At 43.0% G+C, this 25,719-nt stretch overlaps 1 protein-coding gene across 2 annotated transcripts in view; it reads left to right on the forward strand.

Moving 5' to 3' along the window:
• The window catches only part of LOC143100433 (ephrin type-A receptor 6-like), a 105,591-nt gene that overhangs the window by 57,608 nt on the left and 22,264 nt on the right, over nt 1-25,719 (forward strand). The window lies entirely within an intron of this gene.

Below are 25,719 nucleotides of genomic sequence, written 5' to 3' on the forward strand. Positions count from 1 at the left end.
CAGTCAACACAGGGACACCCCCCACAGAGTGTGTCTATCACACGGCTTAAACACACATTAATTTATTCACATTGGCACGCTTATGGCAGGACCTTCCCTATTTATAGCACAATTTCTCATATCCGGCCCAGTGAAGTGCCATGAAATACAGAGTGGTTTAAGGCATACTTGGTTCAAAGAGCTGCTATAGCTAGCCACCTCTATTATAGTAGACTAGCATGAAGTCATTACTGCCCACCATGATGTGTGTGACTGATAGGTCATTTCCGACCCGGCACACAGAATGCAATCAGGCTGTGGGCTAATGGATGTGTTTGGCCAGCCACGGGTGTGCAAGGGTGATTCTGTCCCAGCTGAAAATTATTAAAATGCATGGCAAAGGACTTTTTATAGCCGGCGCGAATCATATTGTCCATCTGCATCATAATTGGTTTGTTTATTAGAATGGAGGGAAAAAAAGTACAAGGAGCTCACTTTGTATTAACATAACAGAGCCGTCAGCAGAGAGCAGGCCTGGAGATGGTGCATGCAGATGCAGGTGCTGCGGGTTTATCATCAGTGCAGTCACACACATTACTTACATCGGCCTGCTTTGGGACAGAATTATTTTGCTCAGCTGCCTGGTTTTACTATCATCATTTTATAGTTTTTGAAGTCATTCTTCACTCATTAATTGGGCCACTCTCTCTCTCTCTCTCTCTCTGTCTCTTGCACTCTTCCCCCTCTTTCACCCTCTCTGGGGTATTTTTCCATAATGGGAAAACTTTACTTTTTCTTAGTTCTAAATACTAGATAACATCATTTTGGACCCTCATATGCATTTGTATTATATAACTGGTATACTGTGACCTAATAGTCACATAAGATTCTCAGAAATCCTTATAATTATCTAGGTATTTATGTAAGTTGTAAAGTCTTTACACATTTTTGCAAATGCACCTCACACCATGGTTTTCACATGAAAATGAAATTAATGAAAAAATTAAAACATTTGGATTGTCAATATATTACTTTGAAGTCAGATTCAGGACATTCTTTTGGGGTTGACCCAAGGTTTGCTCCAGGTTTGTGTCCATTCAAGCAAACGCTGACCACTCAAGTGTTCATTTTTACTCAGCTGTTCTTATTGATATCAGATAGAAAACAATTACAAGTGATCTATCAGCTGCAGGCAGGTGCTGTGTGAATGGGGGAGGTCACAGAATTTGATTTCTAATTTGATTTCTAAGGCTGAGTATTTCAGAATAATAACACATAAAGTGAAGAAAGGACAAACGATGGCTGTGTCAGAAGGAAAACCACATGCACACACACACACACACACACACACACACACACACACACACACACACACACACACAGTATACAGAGAGAGAAAGAGAGAGAGGAAGGAGAGAGAAAAATAAGGTACAAAAGGCAGATCAGACATGGCGAGTTTCTAAAAGCTCAAGAGGAGCTCATTACCGTGATGCACTCTAATCATAGGTATCCTAGTGATCTATGCTATGCTCTGACTGCATTCATGTCCATCAAAGTGGCTTGAAAGCTGACAGCTGGAGAACCATCAGAATAAGAACTTGCCTCAGCTGGGGTGTACAACTATTCAGCACAGTGGCTGATGATAACGTCCTTTCTCTACAAGGTAGACCGATTCTCATGGGACTCGCTATATGAAGATGCAGTATTCAGATTCAGATTCACAATCATATTTCTACTAGAATACTGACCAGCACACACTCGTAGACTCCACACACATCCGTTTCCACACAAACACATGCACACCCTCACTCATATAATGCACTGTAGGGGGAGATTTATATTGTGCGAGGATTAACAGTGGTGTACCTTGACTGGGTGTAAATCCTGTCACATCCAGAGAATGAGATAAGAGTCTTGGGAAATTACTGCTGGATTTACTGCATGCTCTCATATGGGACATTGCTGGCAGCATTATCTGTGAGATTTGAAATAATACAGTTACATTTAAAACTAAGGATCATCCCTCTGATGACTGACACTGCCACAAGACACGTCTGAGGTTGAGACCACAGCTTAGAACGAAGATCTTTTTTCTAGGCTGATTTAAAACTGAATCAGTTGAAGCACTTAAAAATAAAAAGGCTAGGTAGTTTCAGCCCTGCATGGATCCCCTGCTTTTTAAGGGTAACATTATTAATGTAATATATTACTTCGGATTTATTTATTTGTTTTTATAAACAGAAGAAAATGAGGGAGGGTGTTTGTTGTTTGGGTGGGGGTGTGACATGGGACTGCATGAATTGGTAGACATGTAGCACTCCTGAGGTTCTGCTGTGGTGTGGCAGCCAGGGCTGTGCAGCAGTGATGCGAGAGTGGGGAACCCAACTGAGCTATGCCTGACAAAACAAGGGAAGTTGGCGGCAGAGCAGGGGCGGGGCTTCATGTCAGTCGCTGTGGCGATGGTGATTGACGTGCCAGGGGAGCTGCAGCATCATGGCAGAGGAGCAGTAATTGATTGCAGGCAGTGCTGTGGAGTGAGAGGCAAAGCTCCGGAGAGGCCGACGAGTTATGAGCACCTGAAAAGGGTGAGAGAGAGAGAGAAAGAGAGAGAGAGAGAAAGAGAGAGAGAGAGAGAGAGAGAGAGAGAGAGAGAGAGAGAGAGAGAGGCAGTGATGGGGGAGAAGAAAAAAACGAGAGGAGAAGTGCAGCGCACAAGGTGGGAAGGAATGTCCCATTAAAGGAGGGCCTTCTTTAATCACCTGAAACAGCCGGGTAATTGTGTGTGTCACTGAAGCAATCAAGGGCAGATAGAGTTCTTCAGTTCAGCAACATCTCTCTTTCATGAATAAATTAGTAGGCTCCTGAGGAACCTCTGTCCAATTAAATACTCTCAAGTAAAAAAAAGGTCAAGGAAAAAGATTTTGAATGAAATGTCCATCCAAGCCTAGAAATGCGGGGTGATAGGTGGTGTCGTTTTCCATTAGGATACTGTAACATGCTGTTTTTCTCATCTCACAATGGAGCATTCATGTTCATGGAACACAGTGCCACTGTCACACAAAAGGATCTGTTTATTTCTCTCTTTGTTTGTTGTTTCTGAAACATAGTTGTTGTGAGTTGAGTAAACTGCATAGCCAGCCGGTAAAGATGTGATTATTGGGAACAGAAGACGAATGGGCAAGAGCAAGCAAATACATCAGTGGCCAGTCTGGAACTGTGGCGCGCCATGTTCTAACTAACTATGACAAATTAGCCACAGACTTAATTACCACCATGGGAAAATTACAATGATGTTTATTGGGAAAGGCATCATGAGCCTCTCCCCAGCGCTGTGAGACCAAATGGCCTGACACACCAGAGGAAACAGCAATAATAACACTGCAAACAAATTGGCTGTTTGAAATGGTTGCTGCCATGCCAAAGGTGACTTTCCTGTTTCTAATCGATACCTCCTCCTCCTTCTTCTCCCTCTCGTCGTCGTTGTCCTCCTCCTCCTCCTCCTCCTCCTCCTCCCTTTGCTGCTCAGATGCAGACACATGGCCTGAGTCTGTTGGCAGTATTGACAGATTTAATCAAATATGAAAACTGCTTGCTGTCTTATTCTTGCCACATTCTGTGTCAGTGTGTCTGGAGGAGTTTGCTCTATCTAAACAGAATCTACTGGCAGAGTTTGCATGTGCACTGCAGTTGTGTGTGTGTGTGTGTGTGTGTGTGTGTGTGTGTGTGTGTGTGTGTGTGTGTGTGTGTTCGCTGCTGTACATTTTACAGGAGGGAAAAGGTTAGTGTCAGTGGATGTTTTAATGCTTGTTATCCACAGCAGTCCTTCTGTGTCCACCAGTGCCAGCTGGCACCAGGCTAAAGCTCTGTAATCAGCAGTGATGGGCAGTAGCTTCACTACTTGTAGCGATGCTACTAGCTCAACTATATTTCTCAGTAGCTTGGTGGTAGCGTAGCTATTTTCTGAAACAGATAGTAGCTTTTCAATAGCTTAGCTGTTTTTTTACCATGTAGTGCAGTAGCTTTTACAGAAGCTACATTTTCCAGAGCATTTGTGGAGCTCACATTAGAGCTTCCTTTTGGCCGCCCATACATGAATCATTTAGGCTATATTCTGTATAAACTTGAAAGACAAACTAATTTTCCATACCAGAGATGAAGCAACGAAATTGTCCTTGCAAAGATGTTGGTGGTAGTCTACTGTGTGATTTTGTTGAGCAATGTTTGTAAAATAAGCTGTCAAAATAGTTTGTATTAGTGATTATTGATTATTAATCATTATATTATAGAACTATTGATTAATAATTATTAGGGATAATCAAGTGGTGAAACTTATACAGGCGAAAATCCACCCAACAATGAAGTTACAGTAAAAAGTTAGCTTGCAGTTTATCCTGCAAACTTAAGAAATGCCCAAATTTATGGGCCACATATGCACACTCTCTCAGTAGGCCCTAACTTCCTTTTGCTACATGGAGCCTTTTTTTCTTCAAATTGATTTTGTTTATCATTTTTGAACTGAACATATGTCATAGCCTACATGTGTAAATAAAGGTAACTAAGCTACTGTATCTGTTATCACTGAGTTATGTTGGCTAGGTCATTGAAATAGCACTGACTTTGCATGAAGCAGGTTCATTTTATTGGTTTATGTTCATTTTTTTGTAAATTACAAAGTAGCTTCTGATGTAGTAAACTGCTTTTGCGAAATGTATGTAACTTAGCTTGCTACACTTTTTGTCTTGAGGAAGCTTTTGTGTAGTTGAGCTTCATTTAATATTGAGTAACTGGTAGCTTAGCTCACTAAATTCTTAGCTTGTCCATCACTGGTAATCAGAGTGTGTTTTGAAAAGAAGACAACCCTGCGTATGATGCAGAAGTCTGTGCTGAGTGGTATACAGTGGCATGCTATTCACACAAAAAATAAGATTCAGAGCTGTCTGCATTGGCAGAGTATTTTCATTTCATTTTATCTGAAGGGAGACCAACGTAAAGCATGTTCATAACAAAGTACATTACAAGCATCCTATTATGCATAAGGTGTGGGATAACTGCCAATGTTGATACTGACCTTCCTTTAAAACACATTCATGGCTGACTGGACTTCTGGTCATCCAGGTGGTAGTTTTAGTGGGTGAGTTGTGCAGTTTGTTCCTTATGATAAACTCTGGGCTGCAGCTGGTGCGTTTGAGAGCATGTGGTCACTCTGGCAGTCAGCTCCGCACTGGACTGCCGTAGGGCCAGTGCTTCCCCGTGACTCCTAATTCCCCATAATGTCTCATGCAGTATTGATGGACAGCCCGGCCCTCCGCTGTATTGTCCCGTCTCTCGGCGTAAGACAGCCCCGGGGTGTGTGGTCCACCTGGAGGAAGGGGGAGCATGTAGGTAATTAACCTGCCTCCTCTTGACCAGCTGCACTGGACTGACACCCACCTCCCTGACTGCACAGGTCTGGGCCCTGACTCCTTCCCCTGGACTGTCTCCTGCGACACAGATAATTACAAGAAAGGCACAGATTTTTTAGAGGGCCAAGACCTTGCAAGTTCACAGCTACAATATGGCAGCGTGTGACCAGTGTGCTTTAGGCTAAAATTACACCTGGCAGGAATCCGGTGACGGTGAAGAATTTCCACTGTTTCTTCAGCAGGACTACTATATTTTTCAAATAGTGCAACTATGATAATTTGTAGATATCACCACACCAAGATATTCTCAGATTTAAAATGTCCAGTTTGTTGACAAGAATGGTTCAGATTGATGTTCCACAGTATCTTACAAGCACAGACTTGGTCTGCAAGGACCTGTCTCATCCATATATTGTGAGCCTAGATGGATAGTGGATCCCATTGTTAATAAAGATGAATGGCACAGCATTAACTGGTGTGAGAATCTCAGGTAGAGCAGCACTGGCCTTGCAACGATGGCTCATAAATAGACCCAGAGTCAAGCAGTTATTAGCCACTGATTTATCCCACTGCATCTTAAAGAACGCCCTTGGCTTTCCCAACCTGTTATTGCCCCGCAAGGGCCACCATTACAGGTGCATCATGGGTGATGACGGCAGGAAGCCTGCACGCTGGCCGGCCATCTGGCTGCGCTAGTGCTGATGGCTCCGTGAGGGATGGCGGTGTTTGTGAATGTGACCTCACACGGCGGAGGCCATCTCCATCAGCAGGGCTGCACTCTCCTGGCCTCTGCTGTTGTTCTTTATGTGGGCTGCATAAGAGGAGATATGACCAGGACCAGGCAGAGGACAAATTTATGGAACACTGTTCTCTCTTAGTGCACAGATTTATCCCTGTAATAGCTCTGGTTCTCTCTCTCTCTCTCTCTCTCTCTCTCTCTCTCTCTCTCTCTCTCTCTCTTGTTTGCTCTCTTTGTCCACCTCTTTTTGTTTCTCTTTTGTTTTTTTCTCTCTTTTGTTTCTCTGTCTGTTTTTATGAGAATATAATACTTTACAGTATCAAGGCTTTTAGCATATCTTTCACTACAATTAAACTTTAGGTTGATTGGGGTTAGCTATGGTTTGTTGAAGATGCAAATCAGCTGTCAAGTTCAAAATAAATCACCATCACAAAGTTATGATAATTTTTATTAGAAATAAATGTATGCAACTGAGTACAGCAGCTGTTCAGATAAAAAGGCTAGTGGTTTTCACTTTAGTGTAGTCTCTGTGCAAGGACTACTTATACCCATAAAAACCATTTTTGCTGGCTTAATTAAATTTCTGCAGCATTAAGCCCTAATGTTCTGGCATCTTCCAGCTTAAAAAAGTCATAGCATGTTTTATTACAATGGCCATAGTTTTGCACAAATAGGGTCAGACATTTTTATTCATCCGTTGTATTTCATGAAACATTCCGGAGCAGCTTTTGTAATAATCTTCCCTCCACCGAGCTTTTATCATCATTTACGTCTTGGAGAAGCCAATTGGAGTGAGATAACCCGCTCGCTGGCTCTAGGCACCAGTGGTAATTAGAACACGCGCGTCCGGGCCGCATCACCAGCTGCACCATTCACAACACTACCAGCTGCTTACTGAGCAGCAGCACACAGACAGCCCGGCCACTGAGCAGCACCCCACCAACTCTCAACACTCAGGACACTCATCACTCCAACACTTGCTCTGGACCTGTCCAGTAATCACTAGAATAGAATTGGGATTGGGTTTGGTGGGTGAAAAAGATTTGTTTTTACAATTTTGATTGTCAGTGATGTCTACACATTGTCAGTTATGTGTTGTGTACACTAAAGCTTTTAGAAGACAAGAGCATAGCAAAGCCACACATGTTGATGTTGATTAAAGGGTTTTATAGTATAAACCCTGTTTATCCAAAGTCAACTATTCATATGGAACAATGATCATTTCTCAGTTAACTTCTATTGTCTCTGGTCATGTTCAAATTATTATTCATAATGTATCGTAACACCCCCAATTATCACCACTTTTGTTCGGAAATTCTAAAACAACAATGTTTTGTAACACTTCAAAATAACATTTGCTAAATGAACATTACATTTTTCAGTAGCCATAGGTGTGTAGATTTGAACAAAATCTGGTTTGGTTCTTAACGGGAGCATTTACTGCCTGAAATATCCGATTTTGTTTACCACGCTCAGAGTTATAGTGCTGGCCTGATGGGTCGCCTATTTACGCCGTTTCAATGGCACATGAACGGTTAGACCGAGAATTCTCGTCATGAAATTAAAATTCCACTGGAGCCGCAGCCTTACAACACTGTTTACAGCTCTTCGAGTCACTTTTGGTACATAGCTAATTTAGATACACCTATAGTGTGGGTCCTTGCGTTTCTGGTCTCGTCTTGGTTTGTATAGAAATGCATATTAAATGACACATACACGCAAGACGGCGGAAATACGGGACCGACGGTAATAGGGGGAGTTCCGATATCTGTAGTCAGAACTGTAAAGTGTGTGGTGGAATTTTGTGTATTCCACCAAAATACTACTATTTTTGGCCCACCAACTGACCCCATTGAAAGTAAAATGATGGATGAGATGTCACTGACACTTTCTGCTCATGAATCCTAAATCTTGGGAGCCAAGATGCAACCCATGCAGGAGTGTATGAAATGGGGCTATAACAAGCAACCCAGAATCAGATGACCTTAGTGTGCAAACATGTAAATCCATGTAAATGATCTGCAATTTGTCCGATTCACATTGCCATGCCTTTCACGTCAGGACCTTGCTAAGGCGGTCATTTACAGAATGCACCAGCCCACTTACCGTCCCCCAGGTGGACCACCAAGGCCGAGTCACATGTGGAAATGAGTGTGTGCTCTGTGCTCGACAGGGCACCCCACTGTGCTGAGCACAAGATAATAGAATCCTCCTGCTTTGATGAAGTCGGTCACTTGCTCCAGGTCGCATTTTGCCTCTTTTATTGTGGACTATGCTGTTTAGGCTTCATCTGGACGGTATTTGCTGTGCATGCTTGCTGAAAGTCAGCTGTGCTCTATGAGGGGGATATTGGTGTTTGGTGGAGGACGTTGTTTTCTCCAGATGATGCCGCAGCGGTGTGGTTCAGAGCAGTGCACTGCATCACCTCAGCCTTTTATTTGCCTCCCCAGACTGTCACACTAGGTTTGGCTCTAATGAAGTTGTAAATATGTGGCATGTACCGGTGTTTGTTCGCTAGACTGGGATTGTGCGTACCCCCCCACCCCACCCCACACACACACACATGCACTCAGTTGTGTGGATACAGGGATAAACACATACACAGTAACACATTTTATTAAATGTATTGATGTGCACACACACACACACACACACACACTGGAAGCACATTCTCACATTCTCACACACACCACTACACCACTACACACACACACACACACACACACACACACCACTACACCACTACACAGACACATCTCTACTGAGGCCTCCTCCTAAGCCGGCCAAAGAACAAAAAGCTCTGTGTAGTGCAGCAGATGGGTGTTGTTGGCCCCAGCATCTGGAGAGAAAGGGTCTTGTGGATCAAGGTGCTTTTTGACCCCTTCAGCAAGGCTGTCTACAGCCAAAGCGCACAGCCTGCTTTGAAGCTATATAAAGTCATTGTACTTTAGAAAGATCTGAACTTCACAAAATAAGTTCCACCAGTCCATAATTGCAGTAGCAGATGCTTTGAAGGTTGGATGAAAAATAGCCCTCAAATAAGTCGTATGTGAGAGAGAATGAGGGGGTATGGTGCATTAGATTTGTTGTCTAGCCTTTTCTTTCTATAAACTAGAAGCAAGAAAAGGCTAACTTTATTGATTTACTGTATATTGTATGATATACAATGATGGTGAGATCCCTCAAGGTTTACATAATACTATTTCTTTTTTCTTTGCTCTCCACCTGTGTGGAATATGTCAATCAAGGGAACGTTTCAAGGTTACAACAGACAATGGTGTATTCCTATAGTTAACGCCTCCTTGATATATATCATCAAGTCTTCACAGGAAAGCCAAGGTCATGTCACAGTACAATCAGTCTAGTGTCTTTGCTTTCACAGGTTGGACATTTTTTCTTTGCACATTTTTCTTTTATCCGAATCAAAATGGTACCATCTGTGTCTAACACTGCTCACCTGGTTACAAATGCCATTTGTTATGGTTATGGGATTTTGCAGACGCCTTTGTCCAAAGCGACACACAAATACAAAAACAACATAATATTTAAAAATTTAACAGGGAACAGATTAGAATGTTGGTCAAACTATAATAAGGAGAATAGCAATAATAAACAACAATGTCGATTCAATCAATAGCCTAATAAAGTAAGCAATGAAAATGAGGGAAAAGCAATAATAAACAATAGTGTCTATTCAATCAATAATATATATAAAAAAAATGGTTAAACTGTTAAGATCCAGAAAGTGACAAGCTTTCCCTTTTCCTCTACCTGCAGTGGGTTTTAGAAGACTTAGTCTTGACTAAATATACAGTGGATGCTAGACAACATTGCTTGCAATTTTGTAAATTAAAGAAGATTAAATGAAATGCCATATGACAGCTTGCATATCTGTGCAATATAGTGCATATAGCATACTTATTCAATAAAACTGTTTTTTAAATGTATGACACATTCACTTGTGCATTTAGTTATTACATTGAGCACACACAAATGTCTGAATGTACGTTATTCCTATGTTTAAATGACAGAAGACGCCCCAGTTGGTAAATAATTGAGTGCTTGTTCAGAGGAAGCCCCATAAAATGCCGTGGTGTCAGGTGGGAGAATGATGCATGGCAGAGACCTTGCATGGAGGTGAACACAAATGGTGAAATGACAGCTGCGCGACACAGGGTGAGAGAAGTTGTTATGTCTCAGGAGTGAGGCACTGAAAATCACTAAAGGATTAATTCTCCCAGAATGGGATTTCTCAGGAAACCAGCTGTGTTTTTACCCCCCCCCCCCCCCCCACACACACACACACACACACATAAGATTGGCTTCACATCGGCAAAAGAGATTCAGGATTCACTCTAGACAGGTCCACTCTGAAGGTCAACCAAAAGAGTAGGAGGCTTTTGTTGGAGAACAGAGGACCAGCGGTTCTCTTGTGTGCTCACTTTACAGTGTGCCACACAGCAGCCATACTATTTACAAGCCAAGGCTTTCCTCCCCAAATCCTCCACCTCACTCTTAAGCCAACCCTCACCTGAGTCTGAGCAGAAATCGCACTGCTTAAGGAACAGCACTCTGCATGATGCATTATTGATAGGAGACTGCAGGACCAGAGGAACGGCTGATAAATCGTCTTTGGTCCTTGTGTTTGATGATCATATCTCAGTCTCTGAGCTGTCACCCGCGGAGCTAAAAAAACATGCATTCTAAGTCTAGCGTTTGTCGGGTCTGAAGGATAATGCCACCTCCCTGTTGTGAGACACTGAATCTTGTCAAAGAATCATTGACCTAAACTTTCCTCTACGCGTTGGCCCCTCTGTTTGTGCCATGGCGGCCATGTGTTTGTGTTGTGTTATCGCCGTGTCACTTCTCAATGGCGTTGGTGTTAAGAGCATGCCTTATTGATGCGCACCCTATTAAGGTGGGCTTGCAGGGGATCCTAAGGGACTCGGCCAGCATGAAAACGAGCGATTTAAATGGACGTCTCTCATTACCGGCACCTATTGACTGCCTGTCGTCTGAAGCCAGCACATGACGGCTCACGGAGAAAGCGCATCCATCAGTGGTGGGGACACCAAGCAGGCAGGATTATGGCCCTGACCTTTTCCCTATCAGCCTGCCACGGAGCAGAGAGAGACAGCGGGGCATGCTGGGAGACCAGGGGGGTCCGCTAACTGCAAGGTCTCGGCACCCGCGATGTGCTGAATCTCATTCCTGGGGTCCTGACGAATGGCTGGAGCTGAGAATGTAGGACACGCGCCTCCCTCCACTCTGCTCCGGTTTGCCCGCTCACGCTCACGCCCACGCGCTATTTTTGTGATCTCACTTTCTCTCTCCTCTTCACCAGCCAGTCAAAGTCAAAGTCGAGGTTTTTCCTAAATCGAGCCAGCCTCATTTCATATGACTTTTTAGTCACTTAGATGTGTGTGTGTGTGTGTGTGTGTGTCAGCACGTGTGTGAAGATTTTCTTATTTTACTTTCATCATATTACCATGTTTCTGGAAAATCTAGCAAATAATGCAGTCTTGAACAACACATCTTGACACTTTTTTTCCTCAGTCTTTTCTCACCGTCCCTCAAATTGGCGTGCTGTTGTTGTCCTTGTCTAATTAGACTCTGTTTACCAGCTTCTGTAAACACGGGTGCATGGCTATGTTAGGTCATGATGCACATTTCACAGCTCTCCCTCAGTAATGCTTACAGTATATGCAATACTTTTGCTGGGTTGGGAAGTGGAGGATTTAGGTTTACAGTAGAGTGGTGTGTCAGTGAGACACAGGAACAGGAACACGGCTCTCCCCGTCACCTCATGGGAGGACATGTCTCTGTCAGAGCTGCTGCCGAGCTTCCTGGGTGGGGGAGACAGTCAGTGTGACAACCCCAGAGACCAGAGTGACAACGCAGCATGGAGCAGTGGAATGTCCTCCTCTCTCCCCCAGTCTGAGGGCTTGGGAGGAATCCATAATATTGTAATTTACTCTTGGCAGCCGGCATACTCGAGACCATGCCACACACAAAAAAGCACTCAAAATTGTGAGGTTCTGGTCATAGCAACAACCCTTCATCCAATTACCCATCTAACACAACACTGCGCCCCAGACAGGGCAGATGGGCAGATGATCCTGCTGTTATTTCTGTTGATTTTCTAGCCTGGGGATTTGGTCTTTGTAAACATACACAGTTAGGGATTTACGGAGCGAGCACAGAGAATGAGCACAAAAGCCATCAAACACACCTCGTTCCTCACCTCACAACAGATGCCAGTGTTTAATTTGTCTTTCACACCGGAGGCCAGCCTTAGTCTGCTGGATATGATGAATCACTAAACTGGCACGGGCGCGCCCTACGGTCTCACAAAGGCCACGAGGCAGGACGGCGCGCAAGGTGAGAGACGGTGGGCAGGCAGTCCGTCTCCGTCCATCCCAGCGTCCTCCTCCGCAGCACACAGCGCTGCTTGGAATTGATTGTGTCTTTAAATGAAGCAGATGAATCAGGGCTGTTACAGATTATAAAACTATTATATTATAAATGTATTTTGGTCCCAAGGAGCAGTCGCCTCTACCACAATTTCGAGAGCCTATCTACAAAAGTAGACATGAGAATTTTAACTCGGTCCCTGAAGGTAGATAAATAAATAACCGCACTACTCATTTAAAAGAGGCAGCCTGCTCCCTCTTGCTGTAATTTCCCAAGACGTCGTGTTTTGAAAGAGCAATGCTCAATAGAGTTGTTGTTGCGAGGGGAGATGTGGAGTGTTAACTGCACCTCATACTCAGTGGCTGGCAGTGTTGCCAAGTGAAGCCTGCCATTTCAGGCCTCCCTGGGACGTGGGCATGGCAGTGCGGGGGGGGGGGGGTGGGGGGGACACGGCACACTGATTAAGAGAGAGAGTGCACTCATTCCGGCTGCATTGCCAAGGAGATGCAGCACAAAGCCCAGCCACTAGCTTTGGAGACACGGCTGCCTCCGCCCTGAAAGAGCCTTGGCCACTACACAGAGCATGCCTCAGGGAAACTCCACACGTCCTCACGTCAGACTCTTCCCACCTCAAGCTCTCTCATCAGGATTTCCATCACTCTCTACCACACTTCTCATTTCTTTTTTTCCTGTCCATCTTCTCTCTTTTCACCCGTCCATCTTCTTCACCTCGCAGCATTAGTGTCCTGTTTGCATCTTTTTTCTTTCTCTTTCTGTCTCACTTTTTCTTGACCCTATTCTAGTCATCTCACTCTCTGTTGATCTATTTCTCTTTGTGAAACTTTGTGTGTGTGTGTGTGTGTGTCTGTGTGTGTGTGTGTGTGTGTGTGTGTGTGTGTGTGCGTGTGTGTGTGTGTGTGTGTGTGTGTGTGTGTGTGTGTGTGTCTGCCAGTTTCAAATTCAGACACTAAGACACTGACTTGGGCCTGCTGACTTGGGCCTTTCTTCTTCTTCTTCTTAGCCCACACAGCCATATGCTATCATGGGCACGGCACCGGCTCTCACAAGCCCCACAAAGCCAGACGGGGAGGCTCCAGAGACGAGGCTTTGAACCAGTCTAGGCTTTGTCTGGGAATGGTAGAAATGAGGCCTTGGTCTGAAGAGAGGCCATACAGTAGTTGCCTCATCTATTTCTTTCTTGTGGTTGACGTTGACTTTTGTAATAAGTTACCTTTAGGCTTGATACCTTCTTGCCTAATTTCAGTCAATCCAAGAATCTGTTGACAAGATGTAAGATGACATATCATATTTCACCAGTTAAAAAAAGGGACATTTGACATACTTATATTTGGAGGGGTTGCAGTGGAAGTCAATTAGAAACAGCGGAAGAGCTCTGTTACAGTACTTTCCCCTAGTTAAGCAGCTAAGTAGCCAAACCCATTTTATAACTGAGTTATGGACTTATGGAGAGACGCTTTGGCCTGCTTAGGGCCTCCAACCAGTTCTCAGATCAGCTGTACATGCCTCTTCTAAACCCTTCTAAACTTTACCTGTTCTGTTTGAAGAAACATGCCTGTATTGAAGGCATCCCATACTATCTTTAATTGCTTCCTTTTATGATATGTCTTATTTCATGTATGACTTATTTGATTTTACTCATATTTGCATTTTTTTATTACAGATTTGAGGAAGTGTTTTTTAGAGAACCTTTGATTAGTGTTGTCTTCACAGGTTGCTAAACTGCTACTGGATAATTACTTCACTCCTTGTCTTTCACTGTGTGCTGGAATACTGATGTTTTTGTCATGTGTGTCAACGCTGGCGACTACGCCGCTCCGTCTGGCATTTTTTGTCTTATTGTCTTTTCTTTTTTTTTGTCAATGTCTTGTATGTGGAGCGCTTTGGGTTGCACTCTGTGCATGTTAAATTTGCTATACTAAATAATAACTGACTTGACTTGAATTGACTTGACTGATGCATAGGTGTTATTAGATGAAGTATGTCTATTTATGTTTTTGTGTGTCAATGAAATACCTGACGCTTTTACTTTTGGCTGCCTCTGGCAATGAGAACCTAGCTCTGTAGGTGACTAAATGCAGAACATAATGTTTGTCCTTTTAGCTCAGAGCTGCTGGAATTATTTTGGCTCATGTTGTTTTATTTTTGTCATTTTTGCTACAAAAGCGAGACTGGGGTAAAAGTTCATTTATCTGTTTTGTGTGAAAGGTCCCCCTGTTCCACTAATGTACCACAGTGTGCTCCAATCTCTGGAGTGGGTTGATCTCTTCTGCAGGCATCAACTAAGTGTTTACCTGTCTGAGTGTTTACAAATATAGCAAACAAAAAACACATTGCATAGCATTGTCATTTTCCCAAGAGAAAGCTCCAAATAAAAATCCTAAAATAGAAAGAATATTACCGGTAAGTAATATCTACAAGTCAAATTGTATTAAGAATCATTGTGAATGTTGTTTATTTATAGCACAAGTCATACAGAGAGGCAGCTCCTACAGGATATAAAACAATGAGGATATATTTGGTTTTAATCAAGTGGAATTTTACTGATAGCCACCACTAAGCTAAACTCAGAAAGATCACAGTCCAGGGGCTGAGCACCAACTTCATGTTCCTGCCAACGGCACGTTCCCCTCACAGGGACATTTCTATTCCGAGGAGAGGCGTGACTGCTGTCTCACTCTGGCTGCCTTCACTCGTAATTTGCCATCTCAGATCCTGAACCTGGATTATAAAACCTATCAGGTCAGAGTGATTGGCCCTGCTTGCTATGGATTGGTCCTCGGCTCAGCCGATACAGCTCATGTCAGGGAAGTGAATGGAACATTCCAGACTGTAGGAGTTGTTGAATAATTCCCATCCACTACTTTAGAATGCTTTTAAAAGTATGTCTGCTCTTTTTTGCATCAAATGTTATTCTTTGTGATAAGTTTAATATTTTTGTCATGTAAGGGATCATGTATTCTCCACTGGTCAGTATAGGAAAACATGTCTCAACAGGATGAACAGGACCTTGACATGTAGTGGAGGATATACGTAGATGGTTCCTCTGGCAGGGCAATCAATGGTGTGCTTTGCAGAGGCGGACAGAGTACACAGCTTCATTACTTGAGTAAAAGTACAGATACCCCTTGCTAAATTTTACTCAAGTACAAGTAAAAGTACAACAGTCAGATGTCTACTTAAGTAAAAGTACTGAAGTATTTGTTTTTAAAAGTACTTGAGTATCAAGAGTACAAGAGTACATTTTCTAAATATTGCATTACTACTGCCACAGTGCTTACATTTATGTACAGAAACGTCCTACATGGAGTTATGAAAAATGTTAATGTGGAGAATGTAAAAGGAATTAAAAAAGTAAAATCAAGTAATTTTCATCTTTTTACCATGTTGCCAGGGATGGGCAGTATTTCTAATACATGTATTTAAAATACATCTTTCAAATACAAAATGCTATTTTGTAATTGAAACACTTGAAGCGAAAACTATCATTAACTCATTTAGCAAATTGAAATAGTCTGGCGAGGTGGGGCCACGGGTTGGCACATTCCCGGCATCCAGTAACCTGCTGCGTCTTCATCCATTGTTTCGTCCATGGTTTCGTCTCTTATCTAAATCTGACCATGGAGTTGACTTTGGCGGAAAGCTGAAGGTGATTGCTGATAGGCTGTCCCAATCAGTGGTGCCTGCACAATCCAATCACGTTTGAGAGGGAAACAACAAATTGAGGGTTTCCTAGAATTTTCTTTTTTCCTTTTTTTTTAGAAGAAGTAACGGGTACTCACAGTTATGAATAGAAATGTAGCGGAGTAAAGAGTACAATATTTCTCTCTACAATGTAGTGTCATGAGTAAAGTCATGAGTACTCCCCAAAAATGATACTTGAGTAAAGTACAGATCCCTCAAAATTTTACTCAAGTACCGTACTCAAGTAAATGTACTCCGTTACTGTCCGGCTCTGGTGCTTTGTAAGCATCCACAGAGCAAATCAGTGCAGTAACATAAATAGAAGCTAGATGCACTAGGCATGGCAGTGCATGTTGATGCATCTAGAAAATTAAAATGGAATTTTAGGTTATGACTAAAATCTATGTATTTTTACCTACCTGGAGTGTACCTGTCCAACCCCCATCATGGTTGTTTGTCATGTGGACATGTGAGGAAGGTGCTGGTGGCTGTCTGGCTGCTCTAGCAGGGAGGACTGGAGAAGAGGGAGTTGGAGCTCTGTGGAGAGAGGCAGGATGCCCAGGCTGACAAGCCACAGACATCTGTTGCTGCAACTCCCCACGTCTCCTGACTGAACAGGCCCTTGGCCCGTGGCAGCCAGCAAAGGAGAGAGAGAGAGAGGGAGAGAGGGAGGGAGAGGGAGAGGGTGGGAGAGGGAGGGAGAGAGAGAGAGGGAGAGATAGAGAGGGAGAGGCAGGTGTTGCTGTAGCTGTTGACAACACTCCTTTTGTAGAGGACTGTGCTTTGTTGTTTTCTTCATATTGTTGGTTTTTTAACTTTGCCCATCAGAAGGGGCTAGATCAGTACAGGCCTGTTCCTACCCTTGGCCTTTGCCTGACCAGTCCTCCTCCTGTGACTGGGCCTGCTGGCGTCTCTCACAGCGAGCCATCTGTCTGGCCTTCGCCCTGCTCCAGGAGAGCTCAGGGTGCAGCTGGTCGAGCCCTGCAGAGAGCAAGGGTGGGAAGGAGAGAGCGAGAAAAAAGGGTGTGTGTTAGAGAGAGAGAGAGAGAGAGAGAGAGAGAGAGAGAGAGAGAGATAGATAGATAGATCTGATGCCACCATAGCTTCATCAGGACCGCTAATCGCTGCCCATGCCCACAGAGACGGCAGAACAAAATGGCTGCTGTTGATCAGGCATGCAGTGTGCTGGTCAGGGGTGAGGAGAGGTTCCATGTCACAGCTGGCAGGGGTTGGAATTAGACACCCTGGTGTACCTGAACATTATCTCAATGCAGATTAGCACACAGCGATTTACAGCCACAGCTATTTACCAAATAGATTCATGTGTATATGTTTGTGTGTATGTGTTGCTGTGCTAACAAGCAGTAAAAGTCCCATAGAACTGTTAAAGGGTAATTGTGGGTAGTGAGAACAGACTAGGCAATTAAGTACATCTCCTTATTAGCAACGATGTTAAAGGGAGTAAGTAACGATGGAGGGGGAAACACCTCTGGATATTCTCATGTACAAGGTGTTACTAGCTCAGCCATCTCTGATTTGGTCATTTCGTTATACCTGGAGATGAAAGAGCAAATAAATAAGAGAACAGCTTTTAACCTAGATTCCATGTGTTATTGTGAGGTAAATGGCCATGTGTAGAATTGTATAATATGTTCTTTTCCAATTACACAGATACAGTGTTATATTCAGAGCAGGTGGGAAAGACAGTAACGTTAATGTAATGTCATTAGGCATGTCTTCAGCTTGACATGATTTATGCTTGTATTATTATTATTATCAAAAATCTTTTCCACTGCAAGGTCCATTTCCTTTCACCTAATGACTATCCTATTTTAAGGATTGGCTCATTTAAAGCAAAAAAGATATTTGATTAATATTCTCATTTTTTGTTGAGCTGCTAAAATGTAATCTTATTATTTGACACCTGAAAGACTGTGCCCCATTTATTTCTCTAATCACCATAATAGGTTATGGTGCTCTTTCATTTCCAAGTCAAATACTGTAACTAACTGTCAGAGATCTCTGCGATGAAATTAATTGGTATTATTATTGTGAAAAATGCTCTGTAGTACCAAAAGATTGGATTGTCAAATCCTCAGCACTGCTTTGGAAATCAGCTTTAGAATTGATCAACTTTGACTTGACTTGACTTGACCCGACCCGTGATGAGACTAAAGGGGAAATCATTATGCATTTATGTTTCTATGGTTAAAAGACTCCCTTTTCCATCTGTGACATGCTGTAATAAATCAGCAGTCTTACTGTTCTAAGAAGCAGTGAAATAGTCCCACAGACAGATACTTCACAGCTTACTCCATTCAGCCCACATTTAGTCTGCGCCACTTACAATGCATCCAAAGTGCCTTTTGAGAAACAGTTTTGCTTACTCCTGCAGTTCCATTATTCTGGATGTAGTCTTTGCTGGGGGGAGTCAGGGGGAAAGGATGGGAGTCTCTGTGGCTGGGAGGCCTGATACACAAGAGATGCAGAAGGGCATCTATTTATGCCACTTGACTTCTCCTCCTCTCTCTATCTTGGATGCCAGGCAACGACAGAGTGCAGTAAAATGACAGTGCCCAAAATAGGCCTCTGGAGACCACTGGGTTGGTGTAATGTCTGGCGTATAGTTGCTGTAATTAAGATCTCTGGAAAGTGTCAGGCCTTTATTTTTTTTCTGTCGTCTTTTCCCTCACCCTAGTAAGACAAATAATCCCCTTATTAAATAGAGGACCATTAGTAATGAATACGCTCCTATTCAGTTTGTTGCAGTGAGCTGAATCAAATCCTGCTTTTATGGCGCATCGTAAAAAGAATCCTATTTCCTATGGATATAAGACAGTTCACACAGGCATTCCCCATCAGGTTTTCCTCCCTAATAAAGCACTTAAGCTCCGGCATGGGATGGATTTTGGTGGGGCTGGACATAAATTGGCAACAGTGAGATAATTCCATTCTTCTCATTAATTACCTCTGAGAAAGAGGGGCAAATTGGTATTGATTGCGGAGGGCTGGTCCAAGGCTGCTTCCACTGGCCTGTTATAACACCTCATTGCATTTCCAAATTACCAGTTCAGGAAAAGCAGACGGATCATCTTGTAGCCTGGTTCCCAATTAAAATGTGCAACTCACCTGCTCTTACCTGTCTCGCAGCTCAGTGTCCCATGTCATGACTCTGGGTGAGGCTCAGATGGTCAGGGCACTTAGCCTGTTAGTCTCCTCCAGCATGAGAGAGAGAGAGTGATGGAGAGAAGAGAGAGAGAGAGAGAAAGTGAGAAAGAGAGGAGCTTGACTCTCTCAGACTCTCTGTTCCATGACTGATTGTCTTAATTAACTGTTAACCACACCAGGACGGGCCGCTGTGTTCAGCAGATACAGATGATAAATTGGACATGACTCGTGGTAGGAACATCTGCTGCGTTGTGCACTGTAAGGCAAAGGAGCCCGTTTACCAGTGTAAATCACAGGTGTGCACCAGCTCTGCTGGAGTACTGGCTCTGGTATTCATAGTTTGGGCTCCAGTGAAATATTTAGCTGTCTGAACAGTTTACAAGTCTACATTTAACCTCAACTCCCAGAGCTCCAACAGCAGACATAAATAACCAACTACATCTTTGATTCCTGGGATCTGTGTAAACTGCCCCTGAAGCAACACTCTTTATTAATTCCATTTATTAACATCTCATTTATTCTTCCACTGGCTGATTATAGATACAGCTCATTAAATTCTATATTTTCTAGGAGTGAATCCTTGATTAGGCCTAGCATCGGACACACTTGGGTGAAATGGTATATTTAAAAAAGACATGATGTCTCCTCGGTACACAACACGTCAGCATAGAAAAGGAGCAGCACAGCTCAGACCTTGGGCAGATGGATTTTGCTGAGGGTGAAGAGGGCAGCTCAGACAATGGGTCTTTGGTGAAAGAAATGAAAGTCTGTCCTTACTGAAGTCATTCTATAAACGGAAAGGGAGTAAAAGCAGAGTGCAGTAAGCCGAAACCCTCAGAGAGAGAGAGAGAGAGAGAGAAGAGGAGAGAGGGAGATAGTCTGGGAGAGGTAGACAGAGAGTGAGACAGAAGAGCGAGACTGAGGGAGAGAAAGAGCAGATTCCCTGCTATTATAACACACAAGGACAGCTAAATTCGATAGAAACTGTACCCTGCTGCTGGGGTGAGCGGGGTCCTCAGCCTGCAGGGTGAAAAAAAAGTCCAATTAGACAGCCCTGTGTGGAGTGCCGAAAGTCGGGCCGAACAGAAACTCGTTCACAAGAGCGAACATCACAGGAGCTGTGCACATGGTCTAATGACTCCCCACCAGGGGATGATCAACTTTTGGGATCATTAGCCCCCCCACACACACACACACCCTCCTCTGCACAGAGCCAAGGCATCCTGGGCACCGTGCGTGCCCTCCCAATCCCCAGAGACGCCACAATTATATTCATTACACTCCGTCCCAAGTCCTCCTCATTCCATGCAACGCCTAGAGGATTACTGGGGAGGTTAACACACTGACGTTGAGCGATATTAAATTAACCTCTTTGATTGAGTTTACTTCACCACACTCTCCAATTAAGTGGCTCACTTTGAGGACAAAGAGGATTTGAACTTGGGCAAGTTGTCCTGCCTTCTCACACCCTCTGCACTTGTCCACGCACAGCTGATCAAGATATGATGACATTTCACTTTTGCAGACCAGATTCTGACCTTGCTTGAAGGGAAGTGGGAACCGTGTGCATTGGAAAACTTGTAGCGCATGATGAGTCGCTCTATAGCTGACAGTGATGGCTGTTTACATGTCTGTGGACATCAGTGTTACAATGGAATCCTTCGTTGTGATGATTTGGAGAAGAGAAACTGTAGAAATATTGTAGGCCATTACAGTTCTTGATAAGTTGATAAACAGAAATACAGAAATAAAGGTACATTTACATCGATCTGGCACTGTCAGATTCCCTTCTTGTTCCGACCATATATTAATAAGCTGACAATGTTGCGTTTGTCTTTTTTTTAATTATCCAGCAGATTCCCTGATTGTCTCTGAAAGTAGGATGCACAACCCAAATCTCTCTGTTTATCGTCTAACAATTACAGCGTGGTTAACTGTGCTGTCTGCACAGCCACTGTCAGGCGCAGTCATGCAGGAATGGGTCATTTGCCCAATGGCCAGGAGGACAACATGCTCAGTGTGCCAGTGGCCAACACTGGGAGGACTGGGCCTGACAGGCTGACAGGCCTTGCAGGGGCTCCCCTGTGGTTTGTGTGGTGGAGCTGAGATGTCCTGCGTTTGCTCAAAAACACAGGAAGAGGAGGAAAGGTTCCAAGTTGTGAGAAGGGCAGAAGAAATAATGCTATGTGTGTTTTTACTGTATGTTGGGGAACAGGGATGAGAGTTCAAAACTTTACTTCCTCATCAAGTTGTCTTGAACATTGTCGTAAATATCTAATTAAGTCATCTCAAATTATCAGTCCATTTATCCATTCATCAGTAAATCCAAAATGCTGAATGCTTTGCAGACCTGGCTCAGGTTTGCATGCAGTGGTTGTCTTTACTAATTGGTTGACACTTGTATGTTTCTCTTTAGTGATTCATTAGCACAGCACAAAAATCATTTAAACATAGTATGGCATCAATACAGGCCGAATTGATTTTGGAAAGCAGTTAATGGAAACCTTTAGGGGAGGAAAGCTAATTAAAATCATATGCAGGTCAAGCACATTTAATGAGTTTCCATTAGTTTGCTCTAGCTTAGCTTGTGAATTTAACTACGGTTGAATGCTAAATCTATCCATTGAGCATTGTAATTGGCTGGGAATTTTAATGGCTTTTCAAGGTACCTTTTCACAGGCAGCCAGAGCGAGAGGGAGACCATTTATATAAACACTTTACAGCTCTGCCTAATGGACAACGGAAATAGATACGATACCATTTTATCTGTGGCGTAACACCGTTTAATGTGACATGTTGAACTTGCTTTTAGGTTGGAAATACATGTTGTGTCCCACTAATTTATGGTCACATTACAGCAACTTGAGCTGAACCAGTTCTCTAAATGGTCTCTCCATAAGTGTATGATTTTCTCTCTGCGCTCAGTTCTGTTGCATTTGATACATTTGCCCCAAGGACAGCCTCTTAGTGATTCCAGTAGCTTTGCCCAATGCTGTAGCTCACAGAGAGCACGTGGAAAAGAACACTGAGATATGTGATCTTCACTTCATCCGTTTCTCACCTGCTGGAGGTGTGTGGGGTCTCTCTGTGAGCAGATGTTTTATCTTGAGAGTTTTGTCTCTGCAGAAACACACAGTGAAAACAATGTTTTTTGTTAGAGTTATGTTTTTCCCCTCTTTTAGCTGGGAGGTTGTGATATTTGTTGTTTCTGTCAAAATATTGTCTCCCCAGAAATGAGTGTGATACATGTACCTACTGTAAGTGAAGACACAAACACGTTTCCTTAGGTGCTTATTTTAGTGTATTGGTGTAAGCACTGGGGGGTAACACTTTATTTTAATGTGTCGCTGTTACAGTGTACCTACTGTACCTAATTAGGTACAGTGGTACAACCTGTGTAACAACATGTACTATCAGGTACTATCATTGTACTTGCATTTGTATTTGTGGGTACCTACATATAGTTGTTACATTGTAATACTGAGTGCTTTTACAAAACTTTGCCAATTTGCCTAAATTTTCATCAGAGGCAAAGAGCTGACCTGAGACCTGCTGGATGGGGTAAATCTGGTCATGATAGATTTGATATACAAAGCATTCTTAGCTCCAGTCAAGGCCTCATTGTCTTCAGTACATGTAACAGCTGTGCTGCTACAACCTTGTTACTCTTTGATACAGTGGAATAAACCTATTAAGTGTACCAGTTAATTACTTACATGTACATATGACATGTATGTTGTGTCTTCGATGTCTTGGAACAGGTCTACTAATTCACTACATAGTACATATACAGTATCAACTGTGTTGGTACACACTTATTGCTCTTTGATACAGTGGCATAAACCCATTAAAATCAAGTGTACCAGTTAAGTACTTACAATTACATATTACATGTATGTTGTGTCATTGGTGTCTTGGAACATGTCTGCCATTACCCTACATACTGTTATTACTCTTTTGATACAGTGGAATAAACCCATTAAAATAAAGTGGACCAGTTAAGTACTTACATCTACATATATACATCCTGTCAATGATGTTATGCATCCTGTAATTGATGTGTTGAAACGTGTCTGCTGTTACACCACACAGTACATGTGAATTAGTAGACCTGTTCCAAGACAAGACCTGTTCCAGTTTATTCCACTGTATCAAAGAGTAACAAGGTTGTAGCAGCACAGCTGTTACATGTACACTGAAGACAATGAGGCCTTGACTAGAGCTAAGCATGCTTTGTATATCAAATCTATCATGACCCGATTTACCCCATCCAGCAGGTCTCAGGTCAGCTCTTTGCCTCTGATGAAAATTTAGGCAAATTGGCAAAGTTTTGTAAAAGCAGTCAGTATTACAATGTAAAAACTATATGTAGGTACCCACAAATATGCAAGTACAATGATAGTACCTGATAGTACATGTTGTTACACAGGTTGTACCACTGTACCTAATTAGGTAAGTACACTGTAACAGCGACACATTAAAATAAAGTGTTACCCACTGGGGTTGTCAGAGCCTTCAAATTCACATCAAAATAGCATTTGTATATTTGCTACTTTGCCAAGTAGCAGTTGGTAACATATGGTACCTCTATTTTCAGCATGTAGCAATATTGAAACAGATATGTGAAACAATATTTTGGGATCTTGTTTTATGTATTGATTTACATTGAGCAGCTGTTTTATAAAGCAATGTGTCAGTGTCAGCCTTTATCATGAACTACAACATGTGATGATATAATCAATTACATAGTGATGTTTATTTCCTTTTACTTTTGTTTGTGTTCTGTTTGTTTGAGTTGCTAAAGTATGGTCAGGGATGATGTCACAGCATATACAACTCCAAACTAAAAGTCAAAGAAATTAGACTGCAAGAGAACAAGACATTTGGAACGTTCTCTTATGACAAAGAGGCACCAGAATCTGTTTTTTTCCCCTCTTAATCTATTTATGTTCTTCTTGAATGATGTGCTTTGGCATCAAGTCAATTATTTTGCCATAAACAGCGGCACACATTTGAAAAATCCTGATGGCCCCAGCCATTTACTGTCTAAGGAGATGGCACATTTAATTGGAGTGAAACAGAGCCCCTGAATCACCATAAGGCTGAGCTACAGAGACAGAGGGTGGATTTATATACACTCCTCCCCACAGAAATCTTCATTTACATTTTTCAGTGCAGATTGGAATTGATCTTTGTCATTAGTCATTCAGAGTGCCAATAACCCCAGTTGTACATCCTCACTCTGCTCAATGATCTCACAGGCAATGAAGTAACATATTTGCAATTGGCCAGCTGTTATTTTGAATGAATACCCTGGCTTAGTCAAACTTGATTGTAACATTGGAATTACTGGTCAGACATGTGTGGGCAGTGATTTTCTGTGTTGGCGTGCTACATACGCACATACACAACTGTCACTGTCAGTCACTATAGTTGCTGTGCAGCAAGCACAAGCAATACTGAACTAACATGCTGACCTTTAGTACATTTTATGTTTGGACTTTCTCGTGAAAAATATTTCAACATCCTTTAAATTCACCAGACTATTACTAATACTACCCCAGATCCAATCTAAGAAGATTTTTGCAGTTTACATCATTTGGTTTCATTTGACAGGGGGATGCTTGAACTTGTATTAATGGTGTAGAAAACACCCAGCAGCACTTCTGGGCCAGTAAAATGTTAAATATTTTATACTCCGTCCTTACCATCTGATTTAATTCAGTCTTGCAGGCCAATATTTACTTTGTTCTCAGAGAGCAGTTGAGTAAATATACTGCAACACCATATTGAAACCAGAGCCTATTGCAATTCCTTTGACCTCCCTGGAAACTTGGCTATGATCAGTGATAATAAAAGGCACATGCTTATGACACAGACCCTCATAATCAGAGCAGAGAATCCAGCACAGAGGAACACTGCGTGAATTCCCCATCATCTGAGTTATTTGCTGGCATTTACACACATAGCCTGAAAGGAGATGCTAGTCTGTGCTGGCTGGCATGCTGGCTTGCCTTGACCTCTGACCTGATGAGATAGAAGACGCTGCTCACGAGCTGGTGAGCTGAGCTCAGAGGGGGAGGTGGTCTGACTGTTGTCCAGCGCTGGCGGAGCTTGGCAACGGTCTCATTGCTCTGGCCAGATGCATGAGAGTGGTGGTCAGGCGGGCTGTGGCAGCCTCTCTCACGGTCGGCCTTGTGTGCGAACGCTCTCTTATCAGCAGACGGGCAGTGTGAACAAATGGATCAGGGGAAGGATGGACTGCGAGCCTGCTCCACACACAGAGGGGTCCGCAGACCTTGAGCTGACCTATGC

The sequence above is a fragment of the Alosa pseudoharengus genome, unplaced genomic scaffold (assembly GCF_046254945.1).
Source record: "Alosa pseudoharengus isolate Yale_2024_CS ecotype anadromous, Long Island Sound unplaced genomic scaffold, YU_APseudo_1.1 YU_APseudo_1.1_scf_3, whole genome shotgun sequence".
Classification (NCBI taxonomy): domain Eukaryota; kingdom Metazoa; phylum Chordata; class Actinopteri; order Clupeiformes; family Clupeidae; genus Alosa; species Alosa pseudoharengus.